Raw genomic sequence first — 13491 nt, 5'->3', positions numbered from 1 at the left:
GTAATCGAGACTCATCCTTTTATTCTCTACAAAGACACCAGCGTGCATACAGAGAAAAGCTATCTCTTGCCCTTTGATGATTAGTTTCTCTCACATTCTTGATGTTTGGCTATTGATCTCCCTAGTGAGTCAATTTGCATGGGTCTCAGGCTGATGCACAGTATGCTGTGCCAGTACGTGTATGTTTGTTTGTTTGTTTGTTTTGTTGCTTTTTGTTTCTGGAAGTAAGATGGCCTCAGACTCCCATTTACAAGAAGTTGCTTGGAAAATGTCAGAAGCAGAACTCTGATGTACCCCTGCTTTGTGGTTTGCTTATGAGAAGGGAGACATAGGATCTAATATCTTACAGAAGGGGTCATTCTAATTAATTAAAATAAATCAAGCATCCATGAAACTTAATCTCATGATAGACACACCCATCCCCCACTCCCAACTTGAACAAAGTAAAGATATAGGTCTTCTGTTACACCAAGATTTCCCAACATCCCCTTGAGGCTTGAGCAAAGTAGATGAATGGCAAGGGCCTATTGCTCATCAGGGGTTAGGGGAGACCTCAAGCTGTTCTGCAGGCCTTGATCCTTCCCATTCTTCTGTTAAATAGATGACATCATACAGAGGTTACACTTTTACTCCTCTGTTTGCCTTGTTTGAAATGGACAAGAATTGGCTAGTAAGGGAACTGGGAAGCTAAGGATGGCAGGGAGAGTTCAGATTTTCCTGTTGTGTTTGTGTCCTTTCTCTGTCCAGCAATAGTGTCCTCCCCCTAAAAGCATTCAGTGTCCCCAGGATTCAGTATCAGGCAATTCTATCAGAGGCTAGAATAATAGACATAGGAAGACAAAAAATAGCAACGTCTTTTTTTTTTTTTTAGGCAGACCATTTCCTGACTTTTTTAAAGCTAATAAATTGCAAATAATCTATTTAAGACATTTCTTGTAGTAACTGCTATAAATATCAAATGTTTACCCAGTGGCAGATGCTATGCTAAGTACACACACACTTATTTCATTTAAAACACAGAAGAACCTCCTGAACTTGTTTTTCAAACTGAAGGTTCAGACCTATTTATTAAAACAGTTTAGTGAATTCCAACTGGCATTTGAAAAACAGAGTTGAGACTGGAAAATAGCATCATACACTCAGTAATGACAAAGACTGTTTCCGAAGATGCTTATTGTTAACGTTGTATGTCCCATACAGGTATGTTTATGATGTGTGTGTGTGTGTATGTGTATGTGTGTGTGTGTGTGTGTGTACTTGGGTGTACAAACCAAGTCAATGTGAAATATATCTTTAAAAATAGACACAGTTAAAAACACCAAAAACCTTTCTGCATAAGGTATTAATATATTAATTTTTAGAAAAAAGACCCAGTTTTATAATTCAAGGCATCGAACAATTGAATTTCCCAATGCACTGATTTTCCTAGACTTTTCCTGCTGACTAGGAAGCCTTTTTTACTGGCCCTGGCTCCCCCTTCCCCCATGGCTTACATCAAAGCTGCCTAACACAGGGTAATTAAGTCTCCTGGATTAGGCCATCTGTGCCATTGAGTAAGTGAGATGCTTCAAATAAGTGAATGATGAATTCTGTTCCAGACTGTCCCATAAAATTATAATAATAATAATAATGAAGTGCTCTATAATAAAAAGAAAGTCGTTACAAATACCGTGCTATTGATTTCAAAGGGCAGTCATTTCGAAGGCACTTTCATCTGTGTTATAAATCTCGGCAACCAGCGGAGAAAATGTCAGGATTTTAAAAGCAAACAAATAGAATAAAAAAAAAAAATCTCACCGTTCATCTTTCTTGCTGTTTTGAGTAAAACTAAGGTAGCACAAATATTTAAACAGATGGTTCAATGATATGCTTTTTTTTCTTGACTAATCATAGTTATTAAAGCCCTGCCTTTATTTTTATTGTGTTTTAAACGGGCAGAGGGAATCTGCGGCTGATAATGACCTTTGTACATCATGCTGCAAATTGATTTTGATGACCTTGCACCCTCTCATAATTAGGCTGGCTCGGTGTGCATTCATCTCTTCCTCTTGGCTGACAGAGTGCTAGGTGCAGCCTCTCTCTGCAGGCCCCTCAGAGCCCTGCGAGCCTCCCCACCCCTAGCTTTGGCTCCCCATTGCTGGATTCAGTTCCTACCTCCTCAATGAAAGCCATAGACTCTTGACTACAGAATGAATAGATGTATTTAGAGGCTGACAAAAAAATAAAGAATAGTTATTTTACTGGTGTTTTGAATGTTCAAATATCCCAATTGTCGCCTAATTATGACCATTACAATGATGTCATTGCCACAGTCATTTGGCGATTGTGTACATTGTGTTGAAGACTTATTACAGCATTGAATTATAACGTGGCACTTTAATGGATTTTGTAAGGGTGTTTCTTTGTGGCTAATGTGAACAGATGGTGGAAGTGGAAGAGAAATAAACTCTGCCTCGTTTTCTTTTACATTTTCTTTGTTATGCTCAGAAATTAAGAATGTCAGACCAACATACATTTGTATGCTCATGTTTTTAAATTATAATCTTTAAAAAGGCATTTTACCAGATATCTCCAGTTATGGCTTTCTGTACACTCTTTTCAACCTTCTTACTGCAGTGAAACTGAAAACATATCTTTTACCATTTTCACCATTTTTTAAAGGTTCCATCCGGAAGCATTAAGAATATCCACAGCACTGAAAGGCTCTCAGTTTCATCATCCAGGTCTTTAGACATACTTTTAAAGAGTCACATTTTCCAATCCATTGGGGGAATCATTTTTCCCCAGGTGAGGCTGACTGGGCTATGCTCTTAACATGGCCTCTCCGGTGTTCCCCACTAAGTCAACATTTCCGCAGCCAGCTTTTTGAGGAATTCAAGAAACCTTCCAAGTGGTAAGAGTAAGGAACATTGATAGAGTGTTTATGCTCAGCAAAGCACGAAAGCTAATACTACATTTGTTAAGGGGAAATCAGAAAACAGATGGCTACTTAAAACACTCCTTAATTCTTAGCCCCTCTCAAAATATTCCTTAAGGCAGAGTTAATATTGTGATGACGATAACGTTGGCCTTTTCTACAAGTGTATAGCAGCTCCTTTATAGGGTTGACAGATCTCTTCCTTTCCTATACATTCACTAAGTCCACCCTCAGGCTCTGTCTGCCTAATATTATTTTCTCCCAAAGGCCCATCCTACTGGGAACTAGGGCCTCAGTGTATGTTTTGGGATGACACATACACACGGCCTCCAAATGGGTATCTTTTCATTTACTTAAGTATTATTGAAGTTTTAGAATGGAGTCTGTCCTGATTGGTTTTTGATCAACCTGAAGAAAGCTAGAGTCATCTGAAAAGATATATCTTAGTTGAGAAAATGTTTCCATAAAATGGCCCATAGGCAAGTCTGTGGGGCCTTGTCTTGGTTAAAGATTGATGGGGGCACAGCCCACTGTGTGTGGTGCTGCCCCTGGGCAGATGGTGCTAGGTTCTAAAAGGAATCACAATGAACAGGCCGTGGGGAGCACCCCAGAAGGCAGTGCTCCTTCATGGCCTCTGCTGCAGTTCTTGTCTTGAAGTTTCTGTTCCAACTTATTTCAAGAATAGATGTCTCCAAGTTGCTTTTGGTGGTGGCTTTCTATCACAACAATAAGACACTAAACAATGACAGGGTCTTATATACTCCTTAGGTTCATGCTTATATTGAAGTCACAGGGAGAGTTTCTATAGACACGCTCCACTAAAGAGGCTTCATCATGTAACATATGAGAATAACCTAGGAGGCCCCAAGGCTTGTTCATAATAACATATGTGTCTTCTGTCTTAATGTCCTGGAGACCATTCTTTTGACACCTAAGACCCTTACAGAGAGGAGCAAGTTGGGAAAGGGGAAGAAGACCAAGGCACGGTGTCAGTATACAGCAACATCTGGCAACCTCTGTAATGGAACCTTTTTAAAAACATGATAGTCTAGCCCAGGCTTGCCTCTGCCATGCTGGCTGTTATCTTGGTTATTTCTTTCAGAAGTCTTGAGTACGAACCACCCAGATATTTTTCCCCAAATTCCTGATTCACCGAAACTCGATCAGATAACAAATACTTGTTATATTTAAATCTCTAAATTGTGTAAATCTTCAATGTTGTAGATAATATAAGGAAATTTAGGATTATTTTTTGCCAGTTTTTCTTCCGACTGTGCAAAAATAAGATTGAATTCCTTCTGTTTCTTCTTCTTCCTCCTTTGACCCTGCAAATAAAGCAACAGCAACAACAAAACAAATCACAGCATCAAAAAGAGAGTACTTGGAAGCCATATATCTGTAAGGAGTTTATAATCAAAACTGAAAAAAAAACACTAAAATAATAGTGTTCTTTTTAACAAAACCAGAATAACAACAACAAAAAGAAAAGTAAACCAAAAGAAGTAAATGAATAAAAGAAGGCAGTACCAATGACAAACAGTTGGCTTAAAAACACCTTACATATTTTTATATAAAGACATTTTTTTCTTTAACCTTTTTTGGGGTCTCACACGGTTCAGGTTGGTCTCTGTGTATATGATGATGACCTTTAATCTTCATTCTCTTGCCTCTACCTCCAGAGTCCTGGGATTATAGGCATAAATTTACTTACATTTACATCTGTAATCTACCATGCCTGGTTTCTGCAGTTCTAGGGATGGGATCTAGCATCTTCTGCCTGCCAGGCAAGAACTCTTTCATCTCGGCCCTATCTCCAGTTCCTAAACACACATTTCTTGTTTTTTGTATTTTTGTTTTGTTTTTTTGTTTGGTTGGTTTTTGGGTTTTTTTTTTTTTTTTTTTTTTTTTTTTTGGATTTTTGATTTTTTCCAGACAGGGTTTCTCTGTACAGTCCTGGCTGTCCTGGAACTCACTCTGTAGACCAGGCTGGACTTGAACTCAGAAATCCGCCTGCCTCTTCCTCCCAGAGTGCTGGGATTACAGGCATGTGCTATCACTGAGCTTAAACACACATTTCTTAAAAGACAAGGTAGAAATAGCTAGTGGGTAATTAAAAAAAAATCCCTGGTGAAATGCAAATTAAAGTCTCAGTAAGATATTACCACATACCTTTCCAAATAGTTTTTAGGAAAAAAAATATAAATGTTGGCAAATGACGTATGGAAGAGGGACCTCCTGTACACTTTTGTAGGAATGTAAATTGGAATCGCTGCTATGAGGAACACTCTAGAGGTCCATCAGAATATCAAGAGCGAGTAGCACACTGATCAAAGCAGTATGCCTTTTGTGTTTTTCTCCAAAATAAACATTTCAAAAATCTTAATCTTGAATGTGCCATTTCTTAGAGTGAAATGCAGTCCCATATCCTCCTCTGATCATGGCTTTTAAAAATGTCTTTATTCCTGAAGGCTCAGCTTTTGTGTATGTCTGTGGAAGAAGCTATCTTACCTACCACAGTCATCTTTTGTTGGATTCCATAGCTGCCTGCAGCTATTACGAAGTGGGTTGCTGGAACAGAAGCTGAGGGATGGATAGGGAAGGGGCAAAAAGAAGGGCCAAGACAATATTCACTGATCAAAGCCCGAAACTTTAATGGCGCCAGACCTTTCAACAGTTTGGGCAAACACTTCCCCCCAGACTCCAGGCTGAGTTCCGGTGGAAGTTGTCTAGCTTCTCTTGGAGGTCCTTGTCTTGACTGCTCCGGCAGCTGGGTGGGTCACCTGCTTAATTCAGGAATTCCTAGACCTGGAGGAACAATGAACTTAACCTTTACCTGGAGCACTCCACCCTAGGTGGATCAGGATCCTGGCTATCTGGGAGAAGTTAACCTTGGCCATAGTCAAGTACACTCTTAGCACTCCACTCAAGGATAAAAATTCCTGCTTTAACCTTCTTCCCTATTATGTCCTAATGGCAGATTCCTGCCCGAAGCCAGGGATTGTCCTTGACCAAAGTCAAACTCAAACCGTGTGCATGACTGCCCCAATATGGCTCTGTACAATCTTTCACTTTCCCCAACACTCTGTGTCACCCTCTGTAATTATTTCTATTAAAAATTATTATATTAATTATTTATATGATAATTTTCACATATCTGACTAAGTGAAAAGATTTTCATAATATTTGTATTTAACCCAATGTTGTCTTTCTGAGACCAGGACTTACTCTCTGGCTTAGGGTATCCTCTTCCTTCAGCTGCCAAAGTGCTAAGACTTCAGGCATGTTCTACCATACATGGATCAATTCTGATTCTTTACTTGGTTAGTTAAACATTATTTCATAATTTACATGTACTATAATTTAATTAACAAATCTTTCACCAGCTGGTATTTAAATGATTGCTTTTAAATTATATGTGTGTGTGTGTGTGTGTGTGTGTGTGTGTGTGTGTGTGTGTATGTGTGTATGTATATTGGTTTTTTGGAGACAGGGTTTCTCTGTATAGCCCTGGATGACTTGGAACTCACTCTGTAGACCAGGCTGGCCTCGAACTCAGAAATCCGCCTGCCTCTGCCTCCCAAGTGCTGGGATTACAGGTGTGCGCCACCACCACCCAGCTAAATTATATTTTTATATCATTACATATTATCACATTTCCAAATTGTCATTACAACTACTAACAATTATTACATGGTCTTACATACATGTTATCTGTACTTTGTTGTTTTGATTTTAATTTGTTTCTAGATTAGGAAAGTTGGAGCTTCTTCATATGATAATCAAAAATGTGTTTTTCCTTAGGAAAGGCCCTTTGATTCATTATCACTGTTATTGAGGCAGAGTCTTGCTACACACCTAAGGCTGACTTTGAACTCTTAATCCTCTTTGCTGAGCCTCCTCAGCAAGATTACAGGTATGTGTCATATCATGTCTGGCTTACTGTCTATGAGTCGCTACTTTTATATGAATGTTTGCTATTTAAAATATATTTATAAGGCTGTTTCTAAAGTAAGAAATTAGGAGGGAGTGGTCACTTTTTCTGTGTTCTCCCAGGTCTTTCTGTTCATAAGGTCTCCAGCTGTGCTAGCATTGTTTTCTTTTCATAGTAGAGTAAACAGTTGAAGCTGTGGCTTCCCAATATTGTATCTGCGTGGAAAGACCAACTCCATCTCCAGGTTATAAATAAATTCAAGCACATTCTCACTGAATACTTTTATGGCTTCATTGTTTACTTTAAATCTTTGATCCATCTGGAGTTTATTTTTATCTGAGTAGTGTTTGGAGATGTGGTATTACTTTTTTTTTTCCAAAGGACTGCATAGTTATCACAGATTTATTGAATACTTTGTCTTTATCCCTACTGTCTTGAAGTACTCTCTTTATGGTAATGGCCATATGTATCTAAATCCATTTCTGAATTGTCCTCCCGGTGATATTTTCTATGTATTTTTAGGCCAGGTGAAATTCATGCGTGTGCCAGCATGCTTTATTACCTCACAGATCTAACTGATCAGGCTTCTTTCCTGAGAACCTTTCTAACTAGTCTTGATTTTCCAGGCTAATTTATTAATGTGCTTATTTTTTGTAGATTTCAAAGAGTTTTGTTTTATTTTTATAGGAAATGCAGACAGTATCAAGTCTGTGTTTGTAAGAATAGGTTTTCCAATTCATTGAGGACTTTTATTTACATCTTACAACTAACTGAAAAAAATTTCAATTTTTAGTGTTCCTTGTAAAGCCTGTTACTACAGATTTTCCATTTAGAACTACCAGGATATATCTTTCCATATCCTTTATGAGAATATATATGTTTTAGCTGTGATTTGTATGTAGTATACATATCATGGTATAGCAAATATGTACTCTAAATTGGACAGGGCTACATTTTTTTCAATTTCATCATTTTAAATAAGGCAATAAATTATTAATAAACTAAGTGACACTTAAGTGCATGTATTAAAATATCTTAGTGATTTTATAAATTAGCCAAAGGACCGATGATAGCACAAGACCTTGATTTATATTTGATCCTTACTTGTGATAGAAAATATCCTTCCTATCTTTATGTCATAAGTATTTCATTACACATTTACATGCCTTTTCTTTTCTGATAGAAAATATTGATGAGTGCTTGATAGTCTCATTTGTATTATCAAATTTTCAAACTGATGGAACTTTCTATCATGCATAGCCCATGATAGGTTTTTGGTAAATATTCTTTGAATATAGGCACAAAGAAATAATCAAGTTCTGAAGACATAATGAACAACAAGCAAGTTCTAAGGAACAAATTTAATAAGCTATAGTAACTCAGAGAGACCAGGAATGGACAGTGTATGTCTGTCATTCTACCCTCACCAGATAAGATACATCACCCTACACCCTACACAAACAGTGTACAGTTTACATGACAACTTTTAACTGGAGAAAGGTATTCAGTCAGGAGTTGCAGCTCTCACAGAACTGAGTGGACATTGACCGTTACATGGACTGGCCTCAGGGAAGCCTCTTTGGCCCTGTATGCACATGCACACACATGTTAAATCTTATCAGAACAGCTAGGTTTTGTTTTTCCCCTTTAGCTCACAGTGGAATTGTAGATATCTTGTTTTTTCTATAAAGCCCAATTTATTTGCCTCAGCTAAATGCAGATATTTCACTTAGGGATATTAGCCTGTGCTTTATTTCATTTTTACTTTATTATCCAACTCATAGAGAATTTTTTTGTAAAAGAAAGTGGTGCTGGCTTTTCGTGTCTGCAGTGCCAAGTTGCAGCAGTAAGCAGTTGTACCCACCATACCTGTCTGTTACTTTATTACATTTGCTAGGCAGACAAACTCAGCCTCACAGAGCAGAGCCCTCACATGACCTGTTTGAGGATTAACCCTTTCATAATCATCTGCAGCAGATTTTGGAGCCTCTGCAATATTTCCCAGAATTGGCCCCCTTCCAGTTGTAGGAGTTCCTGGAATTTGAGCTGATTGTTGATTCCTCTGAAACACACAGAGCTAAGGGCTAGTGGACAGAAGAGCACCTGTGTTTCCTTTGTTATTTATAGTCAGCGCTCTTCCACACTAAACCCTGGAGCTGGCTTTTCAGAGCCCACTGTATAACAAATTCATTCACTTTCATGTCAACAAGCTTTGGCTTGATAAATTAAAACAGAAAAATGCTGGCTAAAGCACCATAGCCCTACATGATTCATTTGGCTGCGAGTTCCTGGCAGCTATCCAAGAATGACCTGCTGTCTTCCCAGGGTCCTTATCATTTTCCCATCTGGAAAGGGCCGAACCTTACTGTACACTGGGGAGTTGAAGGCCTACACAGGCTGCATTCAAAGGCCATTAACAATCATAACTCTAAAAATCATCACTCTCTTCTAGACAAGGTTAACAGTAGTCTGTGGATAGGATGGCTATCTTTTACTTTATTTAAATAAATATGGAGCAAATTGCATAGAACTTCCTTGAAAGGGCTGTTTTTAGGCATTTTCATCTCCTTAAGATTAACCAAAGGCTCTTTGGAGCCAGGACAGTAGAGGGGTGAGATGTAGATGCTAGAGCTTCCTAGTATCATGGCGAATCTGCAAGGATCCAATACTGGAGGAATCAGATTTTAATAAGGCTTACAAGATTTGGTTTTAGTTGTTACTCCTAGAGATTGAATTACCATTGTTTCTGAAAAAAAATTTTTTTAATTGGGAAATGGGTCTCTAGAAGATGGGCTTGGGGCACTCACTGCACAATTGTTCCTTAGCACTGTTTCCAGAGTCCTTCATCATGTCTCAAAGTAGGGGTAGATATGCTGGCCTTCAAAGGCATCTTCTGCTCTGAAGGCCAGGCCCACTGGGGTTGAGGGCCTGTGTCTTTGCTAGTGAAGCCATATTCATCCAGAGTTTTCCTCTCATCCAGGAGCTTGCTGTCCTTGAACAGCAGCTGCCCATCAGGAGGCCTCTTCAGGATGCCCTCAACTATGTGCTTGAGCTCCAACACAGTGCTCAACTTCTTGGCCTCTTTGAAGGGTGCTCTTCTTGTGCTGGATCGTGAGAAACACATCTATCCCTGAGGCTGCTTCTGGCTTGATGCACCAGACCTGAAACATGTCAACAACAGGCCTCAAAACTCTTAATTGCTCTGAGGCTGAGTTTCTCAAACCACGAAAGGGGCGTGGGTGGGGGAATGATTGAATTCAATTTGATATCAGGGTCTGCGGGAGGCCTTTTAAGGTGTTTGTTAATCTGAATTCATTAGTCTAATGCTGGTCTTTGCCACACCTTATGCATACTGCAGAAGGTCAAGGTCTTCTGAATGGTTTCTGGGAAAAAAAACAAAACAGTTTCTAGAAATGTCTCACCTATAATCCCATTTCAAATGTCCTTGCTTACAACAGTTAAAACTTCTGACAGTGGATCCAGTTACTCTTCTGACAGCTTCGCAGTTGTAGAGCTCTGGGTAGCTGTAGTGGCTATTTCCGGTTGTCAACTTGACTGTATCTGGAATCAACTACAATCCAGGATTGGAAGACTCACCTATGATCCTAATCTGGAGGCTGGAAGACACAAGTTTCTGACCTTGATCTTGGCATGGAGATCTTGAGGCATAGTGGCTATGAATCCCAGAAGATTAAGATAGGGAGATCACTGAGTTCAAGGTCATCTAGGACAAAGCAAGTTCTACATCCAGACGTGGTGGCATACACCTTTAATCTGGGTCACACCTCCTGCTGGAGAACTACATAAGGACATTGGAAGAAGGAAGATGTGCTCTTCTTTGCCCACTTGCCTTGTGGGACTGAGCAACTGCTAGATCCTTGGACTTCCATTCACAGCTGCTGCTGACCATTGTTGGAAAGTTGGACTACAGACTGTAAGTCATCAACAAATTCCCTTACCATATAGAGACTACCCATAAGTTCTGTGACTCTAGAGAGCCCTGACTAATACAAAAGTCATTGGCAAGTTGGATTTTCTGAGCCCCAAGGCCATCACGAATAGAATTAAGTCCAAAGGATTCCAGAAGCTTCGCTGGTACTGCCAGATGTGCCAAAAGCAATGTCGTGACAAGAATAGCTTAAGTGTCACCATATGTCTGAATCTCATCAAAGACAACTGTGGCTGGCTTCAGAAAATCCTCAGCAGCTTATGGATTATTTTTCAGAGGAATTCTGAAATGATTTCCTGGAACTTGTGAGAGATGCTTTGACACTGAGAGTCAGTCCACAACAACATTGTCTACAGTGAATAAATCAGCACATCCACATGAATGCTACTCAGTGGGAAACACTGACCAACTTTACCAAGGGGCTGGGCAGAGAGAGCTTGTGTCAAGTGGATGAGACATCAAAAGGCTGGTATATTCAGTACATAGAAACCCAGAAACTAGCCCTTGGCAACTAGAATTAGAGAAAAAGAAGCAAGATCTCGACAATGAAGAAAAAGCTGCCAAATTCTTTGAGGAACAGATGAGAAGGGGCCTGGAAGGGAAAGAGCAGGAGACACCTGTTTTTACAGAATTAAGAAACAACAAAGAAAAAGTTAAGTTCAATCTGAATAAAAGAGCAGGTAGCTCAGGGTAGCAACAAAGTCCAAGTCAAGTGCTTTTCGACCAAATGCACTGAAGAAGTTGGGGAGCACGGTATCCATAAAAACAGAAAAAGTCTTCACCGAGCTCAGCTCAGCCTGCAAAGAAGCGAGCCCTGGATGAGATCAAGGAGATTGAAGAAGAAAAGTGAAGGACCGTATGGACAGACTCCTGGTTATAGCCTGGGATCATTGTGAAAATTATACCAAAGAAGCTTGAGGAGAAATATCACAAGAGAAAGGGGGTTGACAGGTACACAGCTGTGGTAATGATGACTGACTTTGGAGACAGGTTGAAACTGGACCAGACTCATTTAGAGACAGTCATTCCAGCCCCAGGGAACGGGATTCTAGTTTTAAACGGAGGCTATGGAGGAAATGAAGGTACACTTGAATCCATCAGTGAGGAGGCTTTTTCAGCCACAACAGTCATTGAAACTGGACCATTGAAAGGATGCAGAGTTGAAGGTGTTCAATATGAAGACATCTAAACTTGCTTGAGTTTGAAAATTTGTTAACAACACATGGAAATTTAAAGCATCGAATTGATGTTAGCCAAGGCACTGTGTAACTCTGCTGTGTTAGGGGTGATGTATTGAAAATAAATCACCTACTTAAATACAAAAAAACAAAATAAAAATAATAAAAAAAAATTAACCAGAGGTACTTTTTTTTTAATATTTTTTATTCGATATAATTTATTTACATTTCAAATGATTTCCCCTTTTCTAGCCCCCCCACTCCCCGAAAGTCCCATAAGCCCCCTTCTCTTCCCCTGTCCTCCCATCCACCCCTTCCCACTTCCCCGTTCTGGTTTTGCTGAATACTGCTTCACTGAGTCTTTCCAGAACCAGGGGCCACTCCTCCTTTCTTCTTGTACCTCATTTGATGTGTGGATTATGTTTTGGGTATTCCAGTTTTCTAGGTTAATATCCACTTATTAGTGAGTGCATACCATGATTCACCTTTTGAGTCTGGGTTACCTCACTTAGTATGATATTCTCTAGCTCCATCCATTTGCCTAAGAATTTCATGAATTCATTGTTTCTAATGGCTGAATAGTACTCCATTGTGTAGATATACCACATTTTTTGCATCCACTCTTCTGTTGAGGGATACCTGGGTTCTTTCCAGCATCTGGCAATTATAAATAGGGCTGCTATGAACATAGTAGAACATGTATCCTTATTACATGGTGGGGAGTCTTCTGGGTATATGCCCAGGAGTGGTATAGCAGGATCTTCTGGAAGTGAGGTGCCCAGTTTTCGGAGGAACCGCCAGACTGCTTTCCAGAGTGGTTGTACCAATTTGCAACCCCACCAGCAGTGGAGGAGTGTTCCTCTTTCTCCACACCCTCTCCAGCACCTGCTGTCTCCTGAATTTTTAATCTTAGCCATTCTGACTGGTGTAAGATGAAATCTTAGGGTTGTTTTGATTTGCATTTCCCTAATGACTAATGAAGTTGAGCATTTTTTAAGATGCTTCTCCGCCATCCGAAGTTCTTCAGGTGAGAATTCTTTGTTTAACTCTGTACCCCATTTTTTAATAGGGTTGTTTGGTTTTCTGGAGTCTAACTTCTTGAGTTCTTTATATATATTGGATATTAGCCCTCTATCTGATGTAGGATTGGTGAAGATCTTTTCCCAATTTGTTGGTTGCCGATTTGTCCTCTTGATGGTGTCCTTTGCCTTACAGAAACTTTGTAATTTTATGAGGTCCCATTTGTCAATTCTTGCTCTTAGAGCATACGCTATTGGTGTTCTGTTCAGAAACTTTCTCCCTGTACCGATGTCCTCAAGGGTCTTCCCCAGTTTCTTTTCTATTAGCTTCAGAGTGTCTGGCTTTATGTGGAGGTCCTTGATCCATTTGGAGTTGAGCTTAGTACAAGGAGACAAGGATGGATCAATTCGCATTCTTCTGCATGCTGACCTCCAGTTGAACCAGCACCATTTGTTGAAAAGGCTATCTTTTTTCCATTGGATGTTTTCAGACTCTT

General features: G+C 39.6%; 1 pseudogene; it reads left to right on the top strand.

Annotated features, from left to right (window-relative positions):
- The first annotated feature begins 10287 nt into the window (after positions 1-10287).
- LOC127663633 (DNA/RNA-binding protein KIN17-like) lies at positions 10288-11986 on the top strand (annotated as a pseudogene).
- The last annotated feature ends 1505 nt before the right edge of the window (positions 11987-13491 follow it).

The sequence above is a fragment of the Apodemus sylvaticus genome, chromosome 13, assembly GCF_947179515.1.
Source record: "Apodemus sylvaticus chromosome 13, mApoSyl1.1, whole genome shotgun sequence".
NCBI lineage: Eukaryota > Metazoa > Chordata > Mammalia > Rodentia > Muridae > Apodemus > Apodemus sylvaticus.
The sequence above is the reverse complement of the archived record's forward strand: the minus strand, read 5'-3'. Positions and strand labels throughout refer to the sequence as shown.